This window comes from Oncorhynchus tshawytscha, linkage group LG04 (genome assembly GCF_018296145.1).
Source record: "Oncorhynchus tshawytscha isolate Ot180627B linkage group LG04, Otsh_v2.0, whole genome shotgun sequence".
In the NCBI taxonomy this organism is placed as follows: domain Eukaryota; kingdom Metazoa; phylum Chordata; class Actinopteri; order Salmoniformes; family Salmonidae; genus Oncorhynchus; species Oncorhynchus tshawytscha.
In genome coordinates, this window is record NC_056432.1 from 47946039 (window position 1) to 47970331 (window position 24293).

The 24293-nt window shown below is 40.5% G+C and overlaps 1 long non-coding RNA gene across 1 annotated transcript; it reads left to right on the forward strand.

The window, feature by feature from the left end:
• Positions 1-1220: 1220 nt before the first annotated feature.
• On the forward strand, positions 1221-17148 carry LOC112248936. The gene is made up of 3 exons (XR_002953291.2): positions 1221-1991; positions 15417-15569; positions 16164-17148. It is a non-coding gene; the product is annotated as an uncharacterized LOC112248936 (long non-coding RNA).
• Positions 17149-24293: the final 7145 nt, after the last annotated feature.

Sequence of the window (24293 nt, forward strand, 5' to 3'; positions counted from 1 at the left end):
AAATGTCAGCAGCATTGAAGGTCCCCAAGAACACAGGGGACTCAATCATTCTTAAATGGAAGAAGTTTGGAACCACCAAGACTCTTCCTACAGCTGGCCACCCGACCAAACTGAGCAATCAGGGGAGAAGAGCCTTAGTCACCTCCCTAACCAAGAACCCGATGGTCACTCTGGAGGAAACCTGGCACCATCCCTACGGTGAAGCATGGTGGTGGGAGCATCGTGATGTGTGGATGTTTTTCAGTGGCAGGGACTGGGAGACTAGTCAGAATCAAAGGAAAGATGAACGGCGCAAAGTACAGAGAGATCCTTGATGACAACCTGCTCCAGAGCGATCAGGACCTCAGACTTGGGCGAAGGTTCACCTTCCAACAGGACAACGACCCTAAGCACACAGCCAAGACAACGCAGGAGTGGCTTGGGACAAGTCTCTGAATGTCCTTGATTGGCCCAGCCAGAGCCCAGACATGAACCCGATTGAACATCTCTGGAGAGACCTGAAAATAGCTGTGCAGAGATGCTCCCCATCCAAACCTGACAGAGCTTAAGAGGATCTGCAGAGAAGAATGGAAGAAACTCTCCAAATACAGGTGCGTCAAGCTTGTAGCATCATACCCAAGAACACTTGAGGCTGCCAAAGGTGCTTCAACAAAGTACTGAGTAAAGTGTCTGTATACTTATGTAAATGTAATATTTCAGTGTTTCATATTTTTTATAAATGTGTGGACTCTGTGTGGAATTATAGTGTTTAACATGATTTTGAAGGACTGCCTCATCTCTGTTACCCCACACATACAATTATCTGAAAGGTCCCTGAGTCGAGCAGTGCATTTCAAACACAGATTCAACCATAGACCAGGGAGATTTTCCAATGCCTCGCAAAGAAGGGCACCTATTGGCAGATGGGTAAAACACAATAAAGCAGACATTGAATATCCCTTTGAGCATGATAAAGTTATTAATTACACTTTGGATGGTATATCAATACACCCAGTCACCGCAAAGATACAGACATCCTTCTGTAACTGTTAAGGTTCCAGAGTTTAGTGGTTGTAATAGAAACCTGAGGATGGCTCAACAACATTGTAGTTAATCCACAATATACTAACCTAATTGACAGAGTGAAAAAAAGGAAGTTTGTACAGAAAACAAATATTCCGAAACATGCATCCTGTTTGAAACAAATCACTTTTTGTCCTGAATACAAAGTTTTATGTTTGGGGCAAATCCAACACAACACATTACTGAGTACCACTCTCCTTATATTGAAGCATAGTGGTAGCTACATCATGTTATGGATACTGTGGTGTAAAGTTACAAATTAGACATGCCATGCATTTTGTTACTTAGAGTACTGTCTATTGTTATATGATAGTGTTTTTTCTACTGATACAAACTGTCTTTGAGTAACTTAGTCATGTGGCAAAGGGCCGTTTGGGGGTGACCACAGTAAGTGATACATCCTGTTATTTTGGTATCCACCAAGGGCACAGCTGTGTGGAGATATGCAAGAGAACAGAAACTAGCTGGAGCAGCAGCACCTAAATATCAGCAGAAAATAGTAACAAAACATCACTTGTCTGCACTCTATTCCTCCACCCATTTCTTCACACATCTGCTAACTGCCACATAGACAGAGGTTGTACTTTTCTATAAAAGCTGAAACCCAACTCCGTTTGTTGGGATCCTAACTGCACCATTGAGTGATTTGTTTACCGCTTCAGATTTAAAAGTCTTATAATAAAGTTGATGTTTTAAGAATCTACAGTCTCTCTTCATTTGGGTTAGAATTTCCACAACAATTCTTGGAGACAAGGATGAGATGGCTAATTCCGCTTGCTGATCGTTCCCAGGGACACCAAGGTTAACTGTGCATAGAGGCTAGGTTAGACTTGGCTCAGGGAGCCCACACTTCGATTGAGAGGAGCAGAAGGGAACTGCCTCGGACCCGGCAGGGAGTAAGGCGCCATCCCGAAAATACAGAGTTAAGGGTGAGACTGATTTTCTTAAACACAACCTCCAATTGGGGAAAGTTCTGTTAACTTTTAGAAAATCTTGTTCTGGAAACATATCATGTGTGTTGGAGATACCAGGACAGTCCTGTTGAAAGCGATTCCATGATAAGATCCTGTGGTACTATAGAGATACCAGGACAGGATCCTGATGAAAGTATTCCAGGACAAGGTCCTGAAGTAATATGCCATGGGTTACGATCGTTAGATGTAAATGCATGAGCTATGTGATTCCAGGACAGGGTCATGAGGTAGAAATAAGAAATATTCCTGAAGGTTAAAACATTTTTTATTGTAGAAAATAAGGAATCAATTAAACAGTTGATTATAATTGGGATTTGACTGTGGTGGAAGAAGAGGAGGACCAATGTGCAGCTTGGTAAGTGTCCATATTGATAATTTATTATCATGAACACAAAAACAAAATAACGATAACGAACTAAACAAAACAGTCCTGTCTGGTGTCATACACAAAGACAGAAAACAATCACCCACACCACACAGGTGGGAAAAGGCTACCCAAGTATGATTCTCAATCAGAGACAACTAACGACACCAGCCTCTGATTGAGAACCATACCAGGCCAAACACAAAAACACCACATAGAAAAAGGAACATAGACAACCCACCCAACTCACGCCCTGACCATACTAAAACAAAGACAAAACAAAAGAACTAAGGTCAGAACGTGACAACTTGTACAAAAATTATGACAATTTGTGTAGGATCAACTACCATCTGGGTACAACATGTTAAATTACATAGAGTAATTGAACTTCTTATGACGGTAGCGGTAGCGTCCCACCTGGCCAACATCCAGTGAAATTGCAGAGTGCAAATTTCAAATTAAAGAAATATAAATATTTAACATTCATGAAAATACAAGTATTATACATCAAAATAAAGAGTAACTTCTTGTTAATCCAGCCGCTGTGTCAGATTTCAAAAAGGCTTTACGGCGAAAGCACACCATGCGATTATCTGAGGACAGCGCCCCGCATACAAACACATGAAAAACATTTTTCAACCAGGCAGGTGTGACACGAAAGCCAGAAATAGCGATATAATAAATGCCTTACCTTTGAAGATCTTCTTCTGTTGGCACTCCAAAAGGTCCCAGTTACATCACAAATGGTCCTTTTGTTCGATAAAGTCCTTCTTTATATCCATAAAAACTCAGTTTAGCTGGCGCGCTTCATTCAATAATCCACCGATTTCTCTTCTTCAAAATGCATACAAAATGAATCCCAATAAACTTATCCAAACAAGTCAAACAATGTTTATAACCAAACCTCAGGTACCCTAATACGTAAATAAACACAATTTAAGACGGAGAATAGTATGTTCATTACCAGAGATAAATAACAAAGAACGCGCTTTCACCCACTGACTTGGAAACACTACAGCCAAAATGGGAGCCACTTTGAAAAACTACAACTTCTAGCTTATTTTTCCAAAAACCAGCCTGAAACTCTTTCTGTTGACATCTAGTGGAAGCCCCAGGAACTGCAATCTGGGAGGACTTTGCCTCATAATAAGTATGAAAGCCATTGGAAACAGTGGAAGGCTGTAGTCATTGAATGCTTATAGAGTATCTAATTGGTTAGGACCCAGATTGCAGTTCCTATGGCTTCCACTAGATGTCAACAGTCTTTAGACATTGTTTCAGGCTTGTTTTCTGAAAAATGAAGAAGAATGAGACCTTTCTCTCAGTGGACTGTAGAATCATGCAGTGCTGGTTTTGCACATGACCGAGTGTGCGCCCTTCGTTGTTTATCATTTCTATTGAATACACAATTGTCCGGTTGAAATACTATCAACAATTGACAACCTGAGGATGAATTATAAACATTGTTTGACTTGTTTCGACAAACTTTACTGGTACTATTAGGATGTATTTGTCTGCATGTTTTGACCGCCTTTGAGCCAGTGGATTTGAGCCACTGAACAAAACTGAGTTTTTGGGATATAAAGAGTGACTTTATCGAACAAAACTAACATTTATTGTGTAGCTGGGACTCTTGTGACTGCAACCATATGAAGATCTTCAAAGGTAAGTGATTAATTTTATTGCTATTTCTGACTTTTGTAATTCCTTTACTTGGTTGTAAAATGTTTTATGCTTTTGTAAGCAGGGCACTGTCCTCAGATAATTGCATGGTATGCTTTCGCCATAAAGCCTTTTAAAGCGGCTGGACTAACTTCTCTAGGGTAGGGGGCAGCATTCTGAATTTTGGGTGAAATACGTGCCCAAATTAAATTGCCTTCTACTCAGGCCCAGAAGATAGGATATGCATATAATATATGCATATATGCATATAATTGTTAAAATAGTGTATGTGAGTATAACATAACTGATTTGGCAGGCGAAAACCTGAGAAAAATCCATTCAGGAAGCAGGATTTATTTTTGCTACTGTAGTTTTCTATTCAATGCCATTACATTACAATATCCATTGATTTAGGACTCAAATTGCAGTTCCTATGCCTTCCACTAGATGTCAACTGTCTTTAGAAATTGTTTCAGGCTTGTATTCTGAAAAATGAGGGAATAAGAGCTGTCTGAATGAGTGGACCCTGCAGTGTCACAGAGCTTTTTCATGCGTGCGACCAAGAGTGCCTTTCTTGTTTACCTTTTATATTGACGACGTTATTGTCCAGTTGAAATATTATCGATTATTTAGGCTTAAAACAACCTGAGATTTGAATATAAACATCGTTTGACATGTTTCTATGTTACATGTTACGGATACAATTTGGATTTTTTTGTCTGCCTGTTGTGACTGCGTTTGAATCTGTGGATTACTGAAGAAAACGCGCAAACAAAATGGAGGTTTTTGGATATAAAGAGAGACTTTATCAAACAAAACAAACATTTATTGAGTAAATGAATGTCTTCTGAGTGCAACCATATGAAGATCATCAAAGGTAAGTGATGATGGCGATGGAAATGCATTTGGCAGTTAATCTACTTCAATTCGGTAAATGGCACTGTGTGCTCTTTTCAAAGGATGGATCCCAGTCGGTTATGGGTTATGGGATACAGGGGGTCGAGGGTGGTCTGCTGGGCATTGGGATGACAAACCAACTCGGGATGAGGATGAGGGTGGAATAGTAGGGACCAATTGGAGGTTTACTTAGTAGAAAGGCAAAGATCATGGTACAGCTATATAGACACTCAATCATCATGTTACTTTTTAATGGTACGTTTACAAACATATATTTTGATAAAAATAATTGAAAGTTGTGTCTCTTTATGGTAGGTGGTGAAATAAGTATAGCCAGTTACAATTGTAATGGCCTAGCAGATAATAAGAAAAGACAATCACTATTTACCTGGCTAAAAGAGAAGGAATATAATATATATTGTTTACAGGAAACACATTCAACAGTTTGAGATGAAGTTTTGTGGAAAAAGAACTGAGGGGGCGAAATATACTTCTCCCATGGGTAAAGAAATTCAAAAGGGGTGATGGTTTTAATTAACAATAATTTTGATCCAAATGTGCAAATTGTCCAAACAGATCCTCAAGGTAGATGGATTATTTTGAATATGTTATTGGACAATAAACAGATATGGCTTATTAACCTATACGGTCCGAATAATGATGATCCAAGCTTCTTTGAAAATATATATAAGAATCTATCAACTCTACAAGCAACACTAGACTCTATTATTATGTTGGGAGAATTTAATACGGTCTTAAATACCTCTATGGACCAGAAAAAAATCACTCTAAAAACTATCACCCTCAGGCACTTAAGGAAATCATGAATGTCATGGATATATTGGAATTAGTAGATATATGGAGACTTAAATACCCTGACCTAGTGAGATATACATGGGGGAGGCTTAATCAAGCTAGTCGCCTTGACTACTTTCTTATACCATTCTCACTGGCACCAAAAGTTTAAAAAGTGTTGATAGGGGACAGAATGCGGTCGGATCATCACATAATAGGCATATATATTACTCTTACAGAATTTCCACATGGGCGAGGATATTGGAAATTTAATCAAAGCCTACTAGATGATACATTGTTTAGAACTAGGACAGAAGAATTTATAACTGACTTTTTCAGACATAACATAGGTACAGCAGATCCCCTTACTGTATGGGACACTTTTAAATGTGCCTTTAGAGGCAATGCAATTCAGTACTCATCTATAAAACAAAAGCAATGTAGATCAAGAGTCCATATTAACAAAGGAAATTGAAGGACTAACAGTACAGTTAGATAGCAATAAAAACAGTACTATAGAGGCACAGAATAAGTTAGAGGAAAAACAAAAAGAAATGGAGGAACTTATTCAAGAAACATCTAGTGTAATATATTATAAAAATAAAGCGAACTGGATGGAATATGTGGAAAAATGCAACAAATTATTTTTCAATCTTCAATATAGAAATGCTACCAAAAAAATGTATTAAAACTTGTTACAAATGATGGAGTCACGCATGATTCACCAAATGATATTTTGAAAGAGGAAGTAAAGTACTTTAAGAATATGTTTTAATTTCAGACTCCTCCATCTCCACTAACTGAAACTAATTGTATGGTTTTCTTTCCTAATAATAATGTAAAATTAATATCTGTACAGAAAAACTCATGTGAAGGCCAAATTACAGAGGAGGAACTGCTTGAGGCAATTGGGGCCTTTAAGGATGGGAAAACTCCAGGGCTGGATGGCATACCAGTGGAAGTATACAACACTTTTTTTGTATACTCAAAGGACCATTATTGGCTTGTTTTAACCACTCCTATATAAATGATAGATTATCAGACATGCAACAAGAAGGTCTGATATCATTATTACTGAAACAGGACCCAAGTGGTATATATAAAGATCCAGTCCATTTAAAAAATTGGAGACCTCTTACACTTCAGTGTTGTGATGCAAAAATCCTAGCAAAATGCTTGGCACATAGACTTAAAAAAGAATTGTCAGATATTATTCATCCTAATCAGACAGGTTTTTTACATGGACGAAACATTGGTGATAATATAAGACAAGTACTGGAAACAATAGAACACTATGAAATATCGGCGACACCAGGCCTGGTTTTCATAGCTGATTTTGAAAAAGCTTTTGATAAAGTACGACTGGAGTTTACATATAAATGCCTAGAATATTTCAATTTTGGGGAATCTCTTATAAAATGGGTTAAGGTTATGTATAGTAACCCTAAGTGTAAAAGAGTAAATAATGGCTACATCTCAGAAAGTTTTAAACTATCTAGAGGAGTAAAACAAGGTTGTCCACTATCAGCATATCTATTTATTATTGCCATCGAAATGCTGCAAAGATTAGATCAAACAATAATATTAAGGGATTAGACATCCGTGGTTTAAAAACTAAAGTGTCATTGGACGCTGATGATTCATGTTTTCTTTTTAAACCACAATTGGAGTCTCTCCATGGCCTCTTAGAGGATCTACATACTTTTGCTATCCTCTCTGGATTAAGAGCAAATTATGATAAATGTACCATATTACGTATTGGATCACAAAAAAATGCACATTTTACATTACCATGTAGTTTACCAATTAAATGGTCTGACGGAGATGTGGACATACTCGGTATACAAATCCCAAAAGAAAGAAATGATCTCACTCCAATAAATTTTTATAGAAAGTTAGCAAAAATAGATAAGATCTTGCTACCATGGAAAGGAAAATACCTGTCTATTTGTGGAAAAATCACCCTGATTAACTCCTTAGTTATATCACAGTTGACCTATTTGCTTATGGTTTTGCCTACACCTAGTGACCTGCTTTTTAAATTATATGAACAAATACTATTCCATTTTATTTGGAACGGCAAACCAGATCAAATTAAAAGGGCCTATTTATATAACGAATATGAATTCGGTGGGCAGAAATGATTAAATATTAAAGCATTAGACTTCTCGCTAAAGGCATCAGTCATACAAAAGTTATATTTAAATCCAAACTGGTTCTCCAGTAAATTGGTACGAATGTCTCATCCTATATTCAGGAAGGGCCTTTCCCCCTTTATTCAGATTACACCTGCTCAATTTTGGTTGTTTGAAAAGGAAATAATCTCCAAAATCTCTTTATTTTTTAAACAAGCCTTAGAAAGTTGGTTGCAATTTCAGTTAATCCACCTGAAAGGATGGAACAAATAGTACAACAAATATTGTGGTTACATTAAAATATACTAATTGATTAAAAAAACTGTATTTATCGAAGAAAAAAAAGGTATACTTTTAGTGAATGATATCATAAATAGGACTGGTGGAGTTATGTCACACATGCAGCTAACACAGACATATGGAAATGTCTGCTCTACCCAAAATTACAACCAATTTAATTGCAGCATTACCACAAAAATGGAAGAGGCAAGTAGAAGGGGAAAAAAGTAAGGAACTTGTATGTCGGCCCTTTATTAAAGAACATAAATGGTTAAACAAAAGTGTGATAAATAAAAACATATACCAATTTACTTTAAGGACAAAAAACTGACAGCTGTGCCATATAAATTGCTAAATAGTTGGGAAGAGATTTTCGATGTATCCATTCCATGGCACAATGGTTACTGAATTGATACGCAAAACAACGCCGGATTCAAAACTTCAAATTTTTCAATATAAATTGCGATACAAAATTCTTGCAACCAATAGAATGTTATATATATGGGGGATACAATCTTCCCAGCTCTGCAGATTCTGCTGTGAGGAGGCAGAGTCATTAGATCATTTATTTTGGTATTGTCCATATGTAGCTCATTTTTGGTCACAGGTCCAGGAATGGCTGAAGAATTGCAACATTTGCCTAGAACTAACACTACAGATAGCAATACTGGGTGATTTGAAAAGCAATAGTCAATCAATCAATCAATAATATAATAATCATTTTAGCAAAAATGTTTATTTTTCATTTACAATCTGTAGAAGCTATGAGAATAGGAAGGTTCAATTATTTTGTGAAGCATCAAAGCACAGTTGAAAAATATATGGCAAGTAGAAATCCAAAATGGATGATGTTGAGAGACAGATGGGAGGGGTTGAATGGAGCTGAAGGGTGGGACTAATAACAAGATAAACAATGTAAAGCATACGGGATCTGTAAAATGTATATACAGTGCCTTGCGAAAGTATTCGGCCCCCTATAACTTTGCAAACTTTTGCCACATTTCAGGCTTCAAACATAAAGATATAAAACTGTATTTTTTTGTGAAGAATCAACAACAAGTGGGACACAATCATGAAGTGGAACAACATTTATTGGATATTTCAAACTTTTTTAACAAATCAAAAACTGAAAAATTGGGCGTGCAAAATTATTCAGCCCCTTTACATTCAGTGCAGCAAACTCTCTCCAGAAGTTCAGTGAGAATCTCTGAATGATCCAATGTTGACCTAAATGACTAATGATGATAAATACAATCCATCTGTGTGTAATCAAGTCTCCGTATAAATGCACCTGCACTGTGATAGTCTCAGAGGTCCGTTAAAAGCGCAGAGAGCATCATGAAGAACAAGGAACGCACCAGGCAGGTCCGAGATACTGTTGTGAAGAAGTTTAAAGCCGGATTTGGATACAAAAAGATTTCCCAAGCTTTAAACATCCCAAGGAGCACTGTGCAAGCGATAATATTGAAATGGAAGGAGTATCAGACCACTGCAAATCTACCAAGACCTGGCCGTCCCTCTAAACTTTTAGCTCATACAAGGAGAAGACTGATCATAGATGCAGCCAAGAGGCCCATGATCACTCTGGATGAACTGCAGAGATCTACAGCTGAGGTGGGAGACTCTGTCCATAGGACAACAATCAGTCATATATTGCACACTGCCCTTTATGGAAGAGTGGCAAGAAGAAAGACATTTCTTAAAGATATCCATAAAAAGTGTTGTTTAAAGTTTGCCACAAGCCATCTGGGAGACACGCCAAACATGTGGAAGAAGGTGCTCTGGTCAGATGAAACCAAAATTGAACTTTTTGGCAACAATGCAAAACGTTATGTTTGGCGTAAAAGCAACACAGCCCATCACCCTGAACACACCATCCCCACTGTCAAACATGGTGGTGGCAGCATCATGGTTTGGGCCTGCTTTTCCTCAGCAGGGACAGGGAAGATGGTTAAAATTGATGGGAAGATGGATGGAGCCAAATACAGGACCATTCTGGAAGAAAACCTGATGGAGCCTGCAAAAGACCTGAGACTGGGACGGAGATTTGTCTTCCAACAAGACAATGATCCAAAACATAAAGCAAAATCTACAATGGAATGGTTCAAAAATAAACATATCCAGGTGTTAGAATGGCCAAGTCAAAGTCCAGACCTGAATCCAATCGAGAATCTGTGGAAAGAACTGAAAACTGCTGTTCACAAATGCTCTCCATCCAACCTCACTGAGCTCGAGCTGTTTCGCGAGGAATGGGAGTCTCTCAGTCTCTCGATGTGCAAAACTGATAGAGACATACCCCAAGCGACTTACAGCTGTAATCGCAGCAAAAGGTGGCGCTACAAAGTATTAACTTAAGGGGGCTGAATAAGTTTGCACGCCCAATTTTTCAGTTTTTGATTTGTTAAAAAAGTTTGAAACATCCAATAAATGTCGTTCCACTTCATGATTGTGTCCCACTTGTTGTTGATTCTTCACAAAAAAATACAGTTTTATATCTTTATGTTTTAAGCCTGAAATGTGGCAAAAGGTCGCAAAGTTCAAGGGGGCCGAATACTTTCGCAAGGCACTGTAGGTTCGGAACTTTTGTGAAATAGCATAGTTACAAATAGAAATCAAACTGGATGGACATCAGAAATAGAGGAAGGACTAAGAACAAACAAGAGAGAACTATTGTAAAGTAGACTGTGTCTGTAGAATGTGTATAAGATGTATGGATTGAAGGTAGAAGCAGAAGTGTTTATTAGTTTACTTCAATTGGGGGATCGGCGGTAGAGTTTGCGGGGAATAATAATAAAGGTATATTCTTTTAAAAAGTATGTATGTCTATATAGGTATGTGTATATATATGCATGCGTGTTTGGATATATATATTTCCCAAAAAAATATGGGGGATTGGAAATGATGCAGACAATTACATTGGAAGCAACATTCTTTCCGCAATATTAAGCTGATCCACTGTCTAATATATATATATATTTAAAAGGTAAGTGATTAAGTGTATCTCTATTTCTGACTTGTGTAACTCTTCCACTTGGCTGGTTACTGTTTGTAATGATTTGTCTGCTGGGTGATGTTCTAAAATAATCGTAAGGTATGCTTTCGCCGTAAAGCCTTTTTGAAATCCAACACCGAAGTTCATCTTTAAACCTATGTAAAATACTTGTGTTTTTTCTCTATTTTTATAATGAGTATTTTTGTATTTGAATTTTGCGCTCTGCAATTTCACTGGATGTTGGCCAGATGGGACGCTAGCGTCCCACATACCCTAGTGAGGTTAAGACGACCTGCATTAGCTGGGAAACTACAACCCTACAGACGGTCATTGAACACTGTAAACATGCTGAGAGGCAGCAACTGTCTCAAGAAGATATGATGAAACAGAGAATGGAAAAGGAGGGCGTGAGACTACAAGCTGCACAGCTGGCCTTCTATCAAGGACAGGGCCAGCAGCGGCAGGCTCAGGGAGGACTTCAAAATGGTGGACAGAGAGGAAAGGAAGGGGTAGAGGAAGAGGAGGCAGAGGAGACTGCTGAAGGATGGGCTGGACAACGGACGTCGCAAGGTAAAGGTAATAGCTTGACCTGCTAAGGATTTTTTTTTCAAGCCCTTGTGAGGAGCCAATGGTTCTTCTCCTCGTCAATGGTGAGTCTGTTGAATTTCTAGTTGATACTGGGGCTGCAATGTCTGTCATAAATTCTAAAACCATGTCTGACTCTCCTATGTCAAATGAATCAGTCAGCACCGTGGGGGCCTCAGGAACAATGAATGAATTGCTCACAATGATCCTGCTGGTTAAAATAAGTGTTTCACACACCAGTTTATCGCCTCCAAATGGTGCCCTGTCAATTTCTTTGGGAAGAGAACTTCTCTGCAAATTGGGACTTAACTTCTCTGGGATCGTTTGGGACGTGAGCGTCCCACCTCGCCAACAGCCAGTGAAATTGCAGGGCGCCAAATTCAATCAACAGAAATCTCATAATTAAAATTCCTCAAACATACAAGTATTATACATCATTATAAAAGATAAACTTCTTGTTAATTCAGCCACAGTGTCCGATTTCAAAAAGGCTTTATGGCGAAAGCACACCATGCGTTTATATTTGGTCAGCGCCTAGCCACAGAAAACCATACAGCCACACCTCCTTTTTGTTTGTGCGTTTATCCAGTAATCCAAATGCACAAAACGCGGGCACAAAGTCCAGACGAAAAGTAAAAAAAGTTCCATTAAGGTTCGTAGAAACATGTCAAACGATGTATAGAATCAATCTTTAGGATATTTTTATCATAAATCTTCAAAAATATTCCAACCGGACAATTCCGTTGGGAAAGGGAACGACCGTCGCGCTCACGGCCACGTGCAAGACTAAACTAAAAGCTTTCAGCCTGACCACTTTTTGATACAGCTCTTATTCGATCCCCTTTCATAATACAAGCCCGAAACAACTTCTAAAGACTGTTGACATCTACTGGAAGCCTTAGGAAGTGCAATCTGACCCCATAGACGCAGGATATTGGATAGGCAATCACTTAAAAAAACTACAAACCTCAGATTTCCCACTTCCTGGTTGGATTTTTCTCAGGTTTATGCCTGCCATATGAGTTCTGTTATACTCACAGACATTATTTTAACAGTTTGGAAACTAGAGTATTTCTATGCATACCTATGCATATCCTAGCTTCTGGCTTGAGTAACAGGCAATTTACTCTGGGCACGCTTTTCATCCAAACTTCCCAATGCTGCCCCCTATCCCAATGAAGTTAACTTCTCTAAGATAGGGGGCAGCATTTGGAATTTGGATGAAAAGCATGCCCAAATTCAACTGCCTGCTACTCATCCCCAGAAGATAATTAGTAGATTTGGATAGAAAACACTCTGAAACTGTCTGAATCATGTCTGTGAGTATAACACAACTTATGTAGCAGGCGAAACCCCGAGGACAAACCATTCAGATTTTTGGTGTTTCATTGGGAATCCAGATTTCTAAGGGACTTGCTTTCAGTTCCTACCGCTTCCACTGGATGTCACCAGTCTTTAGAAATTGGTTGAGGTTTTTCCTTTGTGTAATGAAGAAGTAGCCCTGTTCAAAACAAGGTACTATTTGATAGAGGCGCGTGACCAGAAAGCTGGCGTCAGTTTGTTTTCTTCCTGTATTGAACACAGATCATCCTGTCTTCAATTTGATCAATTATTTACTTTAAAAAATACCTAAACTTGTATTACAAAAGTAGTTTGAAATGTTTTGGCAAGGTTTACAGGTAACTGTTGAGATATTTTGTAGTCACGTTGCGCAAGTTGGAACCAGTGTTTTTCTGGATCAAACACGCCAAATAAATGGACATTTTGGATATATATGGACGGAATTAATCAAACAAAAGGACCATTGGTGATGTTTATGGGACATATTGGAGTGCCAACAGAAGAAGTTTGTCAAAGGTAAGGCATGATTTATATTTTTATTTCTGCGTTTTGTGTTGCGCCTGCAGGGTTGAAATATCAAATCAAATCAAATCAAATCCAATTTTATTTGTCACATACACATGGTTAGCAGATGTTAGTGCGAGTGTAGCGAAATGCTTGTGCTTCTAGTTCCGACAATGCAGTAATAACCAACAAGTAATCTAGCTAACAATTCCAAAACTACTACCTTATAGACACAAGTGTAAGGGGATAAAGAATATGTACATAAAGATATATGAATGAGTGATGGTACAGAGCGGCATAGGCAAGATACAGTAGATGGTATTGAGTGCAGTATATACATATGAGATGAGTATGTAAACAAAGTGGCATAGTTAAAGTGGCTAGTGATACATGTATTACATAAGGATGCAGTAGATGATATAGAGTACAGTATATACGTATACATATGAGATGAATAATGTAGGGTATGTAAACATTATATTAGGTAGCATTGTTTAAAGTGGCTAGTGATATATTTTACATCATTTCCCATCAATTCCCATTAATAAAGTGGCTGGAGTTGAGTCAGTGTGTTGGCAGCAGCCACTCAATGTTAGTGGTGGCTGTTTAACAGTCTGATGGCTTTGAGATAGAAGCTGTTTTTCAGTCTCTCGGTCCCAGCTTTGATGCACCTGTACTGACCTCGCCTTCTGGATGATAGCGGGGTGAACAGGCAGTGGCTCGGGTGGTTGCTGTCCTTGATGATCTTTATGGCCTTCCTGTGACATCGGGTGGTGTAGGTGTCCTGGAGGGCAGGTAGTTTGCCCCCGGTGATGCGTTGTGCAGACCTCACTACCCTCTGGAGAGCCTTACGGTTGTGGGCGGAGCAGTTGCCGTACCAGGCGGTGATACAGCCCGACAGGATGCTCTCGATTGTGCATCTGTAGAAGTTTGTGAGTGCTTTTGGTGACAAGCCGAATTTCTTCAGCCTCCTGAGGTTGAAGAGGCGCTGCTGCGCCTTCTTCACGATGCTGTCTGTGTGGGTGGACCAATTCAGTTTGTCTGTGATGTGGGGGGTGTTCCCTCTGCTGTTTCCTGAAGTCCACAATCATCTCCTTAGTTTTGTTGACGTTGAGTGTGAGGTTATTTTCCTGACACCACACTCCGAGGGCCCTCACCTCCTCCCTGTAGGCCGTCTCGTCGTTGTTGGTAATCAAGCCTACCACTGTTGTGTCGTCCGCAAACTTGATGATTGAGTTGGAGGCGTGCGTGGCCACGCAGTCGTGGGTGAACAGGGAGTACAGGAGAGGGCTCAGAACGCACCCTTGTGGGGCCCCAGTGTTGAGGATCAGCGGGGTGGAGATGTTGTTGCCTACCCTCACCACCTTGTTGCCTACCCTCACCATATGTTTTCTCTCTTTTGTTTACAGAGGTGCTATCCTCAGATAATAGCATCGTTTGCTTTCGCCGAAAAGCCTTTTTTAAATCTGTCATGTTGGCTGGATTCACAACACGTGTAGCTTTAATTTGGTATCTTACATGTGTGATTTCATGGGCGTTTGATTTTTATAGGAATGTATTTGATTTTGGCGCTCTGGATTTTCTCTGGCTTTTGGCCAAGTGGGACGCTACTGTCCCACATATCCCAAAGAGTTAACATCCTTTGCAAAGACAAGGGCCTCAGTGTTGTACTGCCCCCGGAGAAATGTAATATCGTGATGCTGTCCGACACGGTCTCATTGGCATTAGTTACTGACCATGCGCCCCTCACGTGGATGGCTGGTAAGAGAAACAATAACAACAGAATAGCCAGATGGTTTTTGTCTTTACAACCGTTCTCTTTCCAGGTCATCCACAGGGCCGGATCGAGGAACGGGAATGCAGACGCGCTGTCCCGACGTGAGGCTCCGGTTCGGTCCTGGGGGGGAAGGTATGTGGAAGGCCCACCAGAGGGCAGGCTGGGCTCACGGATAGTAGCCCAACAAGGCATGGGAGACAAGGTAACCAGAGGCAATTGAGCACAGCTGACGGTACTAATGACACATTCTCCTTCCCCTATAAAAGAGAGAGAATGGAACCAGTAGAGAGGGGAGGGGAAAACTATCTCTGGAAGATGGCCACCGAGACAGAGGAGCTATCCAGGAAGAACCACTAAGACGGTGACAATCCTGTGACTTGTTGTAGTTTAAAGATAATCCTATCGCGTTCCTGTTTCATCTGGAGAAGATGTATGTTTTTCTTTGGAAGGTTTTCATTGATTATGTTGGAGTGTTTGTGTTGACCAAATGCCCTCAATAGAGAACTGTGTTCAATCAAGAAAACCCACTCCTGACTCATTTATTCCACCTTCCCGCTTTAGAGCGACGCCCAATTACTTGGTCTGCTCACATTAGTAACAGTAATGCCTCTGATGGACATGTGGATGTGCACATCGTACTACTGGTTTAGCATCTCATGAAATATTCACACGAAGACCCATGAGAATACTAAACACCCCATTCCCACAGAATAGGCTGACACTGATGGACTGTGAGGACCAAATGGTAAGTTACTGTCCTGCACTTAACAATGTTCTGAAATCTATTTTTACCCAGGGTAAAAGCTGCTTTACCTGGACCACTCCACAAACTTCAGCCAGGTGATTGGGTGGTCATCAAGGACCTCTGCAGAAAGACTAGGCACCAACAGCACTGGACTGGTCCATTCCAGGTGCTCCAGACAACAGACAGCGGTGAAGGATGCAGAGGTCTACTTAGGTTCACGTCAGCCACTGCAGGGAGGTTCCCCACAACCCAGGTGACGAATTGTCGTCAGCGACTCGTGGCCATGGGAAGACCAGGACTGGACTCTAAGCATCATTTCGTACACTAGAGTTGAGGAACAATGGGAAAGTAATTCTGCTTTGAAAGTTGATAAACTTAACCTCACTTTTGAAAAAATGGCCCTTGAATGTTTTGGTAAACCTACTGGAGAGCTCTTTGTCTACACCCATTCAGCATCGTTCACACCCTCTTAAGCCTTAACCCGGCTCAACACTTTAAGTATTAACGTGTGAGGCCATGTACTAAACAACCAAAGATTTCAAGAATAGAGGCTGGTTTATACTACGGGTGTGTTTGTAAATTGTTATGGAGATTCACATGGTTAAGGTAATGGTAAGATAATGACTAAATGATTAATACGTTCCAATTAATGCTAAGGCCATAACTAACAGTATTCCACCCTGTCACTGTATAATGGAGTAAAATGTGTTTGAATCATAAGACTAGAATTCTTGATTGTATGTGCATAAAAAAGGGGAACTGTTACCAGACAAGAGACTGTGGCTGACAACTGAAACTGATAACAGGGAAGGAGGTCTCCCCACCCAGGAAGGGGAGAAACCGTTGGGCTTGCAGTAGATTGTGTAACATGTTGCACAATATGATAAGCAAGGTATGTGTTGGAGAAACCTTGTAAACAGCATTGACAGTGTTAGAGGGGCATTTATATTACCAAATGTGAGGTATAAAAGGCTATGTGCATTGTATGGTGTTTAGCGCTCTCGTGAATAAACCTTCTGACTGTTATAAGCTGGGACTCTGTCTGTTTCATTCAACTAGAATCTAACAAATTCTGGGTTGCAGACTGAGCAGTTTAATTGAAGTTCAGTTTATCAACATTGAGAACATAATTCTCGTGACATAAATTCAATCTAGAGTGCGACCTGGGCATTCATAAACTTAGAGCTTGTCAAATTGCCCTTTCGTAATTTCAGAGCATTTCACTCTCGGCGCGTTCAGAGCACACACTGGATGCTCTGGCCGAGGAGTAGGGTTGATCCCAAGCTAACGTTGGCTAGCTTGCTGGCTACTTCCAGACACGTGAGCGAACAGCTCACTCTGACTTTTTTTACCTGCCCTAGCAGAGCTGGTTAGGCTGTTTTTATGTTATGACTGTAACTGCTGCTGGCAACAATTTAATTACACTTTTTTGCCAACATTTACTTAGACCGGCCATATTCAAAGGGTATTGAGCGTTCGCAACTGTCAGTTATTCTGCGCTCTGGCACACTCAGATGAGAGTACTCTGAAATCGGAGTAGATAGTGAGAGCGACTTTACCAGCTACCTTCTGACAAAATTAGAAATGTGTAACATCTGAAAATGTAGCTAGCTCTACTATCTTACCTTATCATGGATAGACACTTCTCCCTCTCTGTCACGGAGGCCATGGTTGCCCTTAGTTTGAAGATGTAATCCAGAGACAGGCGTTTTATACAGCCTTTTGTGTTCTTTTTGTCTCCCTCGGCATATTTGCAATCAAAGGCCAGAATTTTCTCAATCTCATTAGCTATCATATTCAAATTCCACCGGGCCTTTCACTAATTTCAAACCTCAGTCCTCCAGAAAGGGGAGATAACCACTTTGATATCATTAAAAAAAAGCTGCATTAGAAAGGATTACCTACCAGCTCATGTTATAGACAGAAGCGTGCTACATGGCAGACCAATCTGAACTCATCTCTTGGCATGTCCAGCCCATCCATTATCTCAGGTTTGTAATTTAAGGAGTAATTTTATTTGTATTTACAGATGGCATACAAGTTTGTTATTAAGGCACATGAAAGTTCACATGTTCCAGAAGGCAGTTCAGCTCTAAAATGCATTTTGATTAAAACATATTTTAAAGTTCATATGCCTCTCCTGTGAAGTAGTAATGTGCAAAATATCAAATCAAATCAAATCTTATTTGTCACATACACATGGTTAGCAGATGTTAATGCGAGTGTAGTGAAATGCTTGTGCTTCTAGTTCCGACAATGCAGTAATAACCAACAAGTAATCTAACTAACAATTCCAAAACTACTGTCTTATACACAGTGTAAGGAGATAAAGAATATGTACATAAAAAGATATATGAATGAGTGATGGTACAGAGCAGCATAGGCAAGATACAGTAGATGGTATCGAGTACAGTATATACATATGAGATGAGTATGTAAACAAACTGGCATAGTTAAAGTGGCTAGTGATACATGTATTACATAAGGATGCAGTAGATGATAGAGTACAGTATACACGTATACATATGAGATGAATAATGTAGGGTATGTAAACATATTAGGTAGCATTGTTTAAAGTGGCAAGTGATATATTTGCCTAAATATGCCTAGAATCCTGAAACGAGTCACATTTATCAATAACTCTGCCATCTCTTAACTAACCTCTTTTCCCTAACTACACTGAATAAAAATATAAACGCAACAAACATGCAACAATTTAAGATTTCTGAGTTACAGTTCATATAAGGAAATCAATAAATTGAAATTAATTAATTAAAAAGGGTAGGGGTGTGGATCAGAAAACCAGTCAGTATCTGTTGTCAGCACCGTGCAGCACATTTCCTTCGCATAGAGTTGATCAGGCTGTTGATTGTGTCCTGTGGAAGGTTGTCCCACTCCTTTTCAATGGCTGTGCTAAATTGCTGGATATTGGCGGGAACTGAAACATGCAGTCATACACATTGATGCAGAGCATCCCAAACATGCTAATGGGTGACATGTCTGATGAGTATGAAGGCCATGGAATAACTGGGACATTTTCAGCTTCCAGGAATTGGGTACAGATCGCTGCAACATGGGGACGGTCATTGTCATGCTGAAATGTGAGGTGATGGCGGCAGTTGAATGGCACGACATTGGGCCTCAGAATCTCGTCACAGTATCTCTGTACATTAAAATTGAAATCAATAAAATGCAATTGTGTTCATTGTCCATCTTATGCCTGCCCACAACATAACCCCACAGCCACCATGGGGCAATCTATTCACATTGTTGACATTAGCCCGCTGCATACACACTGTCTGCCATCTACCCGGTACAGTTGAAACCAGGCTTCATCTGTGAAGAGCACACTTCTTCAGCGTGCCAGTGGACATCAAAGGTGATCATTTTCCCACCGAAGTTGGTTACGACACCGAACTGCAGTCAGGTACAGACCCTGGTGAGGATGATGAGCACGCGAATGAGCATCCCTAAGACGGATTCAGACAGTTTGTGCAGAAATTATTCAATTGAGCAAACCCATAGTTTCATCAGCTGTCTGTGTGGCTGGTCTCAGATGATCCTGTAGGTGAAGAAGCCAGATGTGAATGTCCTGGGCTGGCGTAGTTACATGTGGTCTGCGGTTGTGAGGCTGGCAGAGACAGCAAGTGCGGTTCATTGCTCCAGAGCCTTTCCGTTCAACACTCCTGGGCCAGACTACACTCAATCATATGACCCTCTGAAGAGATGAGTCTTCAGTAAAGACTTAAAGGTTGAGACCGAGTCTGCGTCTCTCACATGGGTAGGCAGACCATTCCATAAAAATGGAGCTCTACAGAAGAAAGCCCTGCCTTCAGGTGTTTGCTTAGAAATTCTAGGGACAATTAGGAGGCCTGCGTCTTGTGACCGTAGCGTACGTGTAGGTATGTACGGCAGGACCAAATCGGAAAGATAGGTAGGAGCAAGCCCATCTATTGCTTTGCAGGTTAGCAGTAAAACCTTGAAATCAGCCCTTGCCTTAACAGGAAGCCAGTGTAGGGAGGCTAGCACCAATTTATTTAGCACTAACTGAAGTTTATTTAGTGCTTTATCCGGGTAGCCAGAAAGTAGAGCATTGCAGTAGTCTAACCTAGAAGTGACAAAAGCATGGATTAATTTTTCTGCATCATTTTTAGACAGAAAGTTTCTGATTTTTGCAATGCTACGTAGATGGAAAAAAGCTGTCCTTGAAACAGTCTTGATATGTTCGTCAAAAGAGAGATCAGGGTCCAGAGTAACGCCGAGGTCCTTCACAGTTTTGAGACGACTGTACAAGCATCAAGATTCATTGTCAGATTCAACAGAAGATCTCTTTGTTTCTTGGGACCTAGAACAAGCATCTCTGTTTTGTCTAAGTTTAAAAGTAGAAAGTTTGCAGCCATCCACTTCCTTATGTCTGAAACACAGGCCTCTAGCGAGGGCAATTTTGGGGCTTCGCCATGTTTCATTGAAATGTACAGCTGTGTGTCATCTGCATAGCAGTGAAAGTTAACATTATGTTTTTTAATGAGATCCCCAAGAGGTAAAATATATAGTGAAAACAATAGTGGTCCTAAAACGGAACCTTGAGGAACACCGACATTTACAGTTGATTTGTCAGAGGACAAACCATTCACAGAAACAAACATATCTTTCCGACAGTTAAGATCTAAACCAGGCCAGAACTTGTCCATGTAGACCAATTTGGGTTTCCAATCTCTCCAAAAGAATGTGGTGATCGATGGTATCAAAAGCAGCACTAAGGTCTAGGAGCATGAGGACAGATGCAGAGCCTCGGTCTGACATTATTTAATGGTCATTTACCACCTTCACAAGTGCAGTCTCAGTGATATGATGGGGTCTAAAACCAGACTGAAGCATTTCGTATACATTGTTTGTCTACAGGAAGGCAGTGAGTTGCTGCACAACAGCTTTTTCTAAATTTTTTGAGAGGAATGGAAGATTCGATATAGGCCGATAGTTTTAAAAATATTTTCTGGGTCAAGGTTTGGCTTTTTCAAGAGAAGCTTTATTACTGCCACTTTTAGTGAATTTGGTACACATCCGGTGGATAGAGACCCGTTTATTATGTTCAACATAGCACAGGCACAGGAAGCAGGAAGCAGCTCTTTCAGTAGTTTAGTTGGAATAGGGTCCAGTATGCAGCTTGAAGGTTTAGAGGCCATGATTATTTTCATCATTGTGTCAAGAGATATAGTACTAAAACACTTGAGTGTCTCTCTTGATCCTAGGTCCTGGCAGAGTTGTGCAGACTAAGGACAACTGAGCTTTGGAGGAATATACAGATTTAAAGAGGAGTCCATAATTTGCTTTCTAATGATCATGATCTTTTCCTCAAAGAAGTTCATGAATTTATTACTGCTGAAGTGAAAGCCATATTCTCTTGGGGAATGCTGCTTTTTAGTTAGCTTAGCAACGGTATCATTTTTTTTTCTTCGTATTGTTCTTATTTTCCTCAATTAAGTTGGAAAAATAGGATGATCGAGCAGCAGTGAGGGCTCTTCAATTCTGCACGGTACTGTCTTTCCAACTAGTCGGAAGACTTCCAGTTTGGCGTGGCGCCATTTCCGTTCCAATTTTCTGAAAGCTTGCTTCAGAGCTCGGATATTTTCTGTATACCAGGCAGCTAGTTTCTTATGACAAATATTTTTAATTTCTAGGGGTGCAACTGCATCTAGGGTATTACGCAAGGTTAAATTGAGTTCCTCAGTTAGGTGGCTGATTTTTGTCTTCTGACATCCTTGGGTAGGCAGAGGGAGTCTGGAAAGGCATCAAGGAATCTTTGGGTTGTTCGAGAATTTATAGCATGACTTTTGATGCTCCTTGGTTGGGGTCTGAGCAGATTATTTGTTGCGATTACAAACGTAATAAAATGGTGGTCAGATAGTCCAGGATTATGAGGAAAAACATTAAGATCCACAACATTTATTCCACGGGACAAAACTAGGTCCAGAGTATGACTGTGACAGTGAGTAGGTCCAGAAACATGTTGGAAAAAACCCACTGAGTCAATGATGGCTCCGAAAGCCTTTTGGAGTGGGTCTGTGAACTTTTCCATGTGAATATTAAAATCACCAAAAATTAGAATATTATCTGCTATGACTACAAGGTCCGATAGGAATTCAGGGAACACAGTGAGGAACGCTGTTTTTGGCCCAGGAGGCCTGTAAACAGTAGCTATAAAAAGTGATTGAGTAGGCTGCATAGATTTCATGACTAGAAGCTCAAAAGATGAAAACGTCATTTTTTTTGTAAATTGACATTTGCTATCGTAAATGTTAGCAACACCTCCGCCTTTGCAGGATGCAAGGGGGATATGGTCACCAGTGTAACCAGGAGGTGAGGCCTCATTTAACACAGTAAATTCATCAGGCTTAAGGCATGTTTCAGTCAGACCAATCACATCAAGATTATGATCAGTGATTAGTTCATTGACTACAACTGCCTTTGAAGTGAGGGATCTAACATTAAGTAGCCCTATTTTGAGATGTGAGGTATCACAATCTCTTTCAATAATGGCAGGAATGGAGGAGGTCTTTATCCTAGTGAGATTGCTAAGGCGAACATCGCCATGTTTAGTTTTGCCAAACCTAGGTCGAGGCACAGACACAGTCTCAATGGGGATAGCTGAGCTGACTACACTGACTAGTGGCAGACTCCACTAAGCTGGCAGGCTGGCTAACACCCTATTTCAGTGTGAAGCTAGAGGAGTTAGAGCCCTGTCTATGTTGGTAGATAAGATGAGAGCACCCCTCCAGCTAGGATGGAGTCCGTCACTCCTCAGAAGGCCAGGCGTGGTCCTGTTTGTGGGTGAGTCCCAGAAAGAGGGCCAATTATCTACAAATTCTATCTTTTGGGAGGGGTAGAAAATAGTTTTTAACCAGCGATTGAGTTGTGAGACTGCTGTAGAGCTCATCACTCCCCCTAACTGGGAGGGGGACAGAGACAATTACTCAATGCCGACATCTTTTTTCTAGCTGATTTACACGCTGAAGCTATGTTGCGCTTGGTGACCTCTGACTGTTTCATCCTAACATCGTTGGTGCCGAGGTGGATAACAATCTCTCTATACTCTCTACACTCGCCAGATTTAGCTTTAGCCAGCACCATCTTCAGATTAGCCTTAACGTCGGTAGCCCTGCCCCCTGGTAAACAGTGTTTGATCGCTGGATGATTCGTTTTAAGTCTAATACGGCGGGTAATGGAGTCACCAATGACTAGGGTTTTCAATTTGTCAGAGCTTATGGTGGGAATCTTCGGCGTCTCAGACCCCGTAATGGGAGGAGTAGAGACCAGAGAAGGCTCGGCCTCAGACTCCGACTTGCTGCTTAATGGGGAAAACCGGTTGAAAGTTTCTGTTGGCTGAATGAGCGACACCGGTTGAGCATTCCTACAGCATTTCCCTGCAGAACCATGAGAAAGTTGTCCGGCTGCGGGGACCGTGCGAGGGGATTTGTACTAAAGTTACTATCTGTACTTACTGGTGGCACAGACGCTGTTTCATCCTTTCCTACACTGAAATTACCCTTGCCTAACGATTGCGTCTGAAGCTGGGCTTGCAGCAGAGCTATCCTCGCCATAAGGCGATCGTTCTCCTGTATATTATGGGTACATCGACTGCAATTAGAAGGCATCATGTTAATGTTACTACTTAGCTTCGGCTGTTGGAAGTCCTGACGAACCATGTCCAGATAAAGCGTCCGGAGTGAAAAAGTTGAATGAAAAAGAAAAAAGTTGAGTGAGGGAAAACTAAAAATATAAACGGTAATTAAAAATTAAAAACCATAAAGTTGTCAGGCAGCAAATAAGGTTGGCAACAAAACGCACAGCGACACGTAAACAAGTCTGCAACCTCAGTCACTCAATTGTCCTCAATAAACAGTGCATGAAACAAACGATCCTTTCTGCTTTAATCCTGGAGTGGTTCTGCCACCAGGGAGTAGTTTGACACAAACCAATGGTACCATCCTGCCATCCCAAGGAACCGTTGAAGGGCATTGAGGGTGGTTGGCACAGGGAAGTCTTGGTCTTTTCAGGATCTACATGGATGCCGTCAAGAGGTCACCATAGGAGCTTCAGGGAGGTTTGGCAGAAGTTACTCTTCTTCATTTTCAATGTCAGACCAGCTTCTCTAAGCTTGTCCAACAATGCCTGAAGATCTTG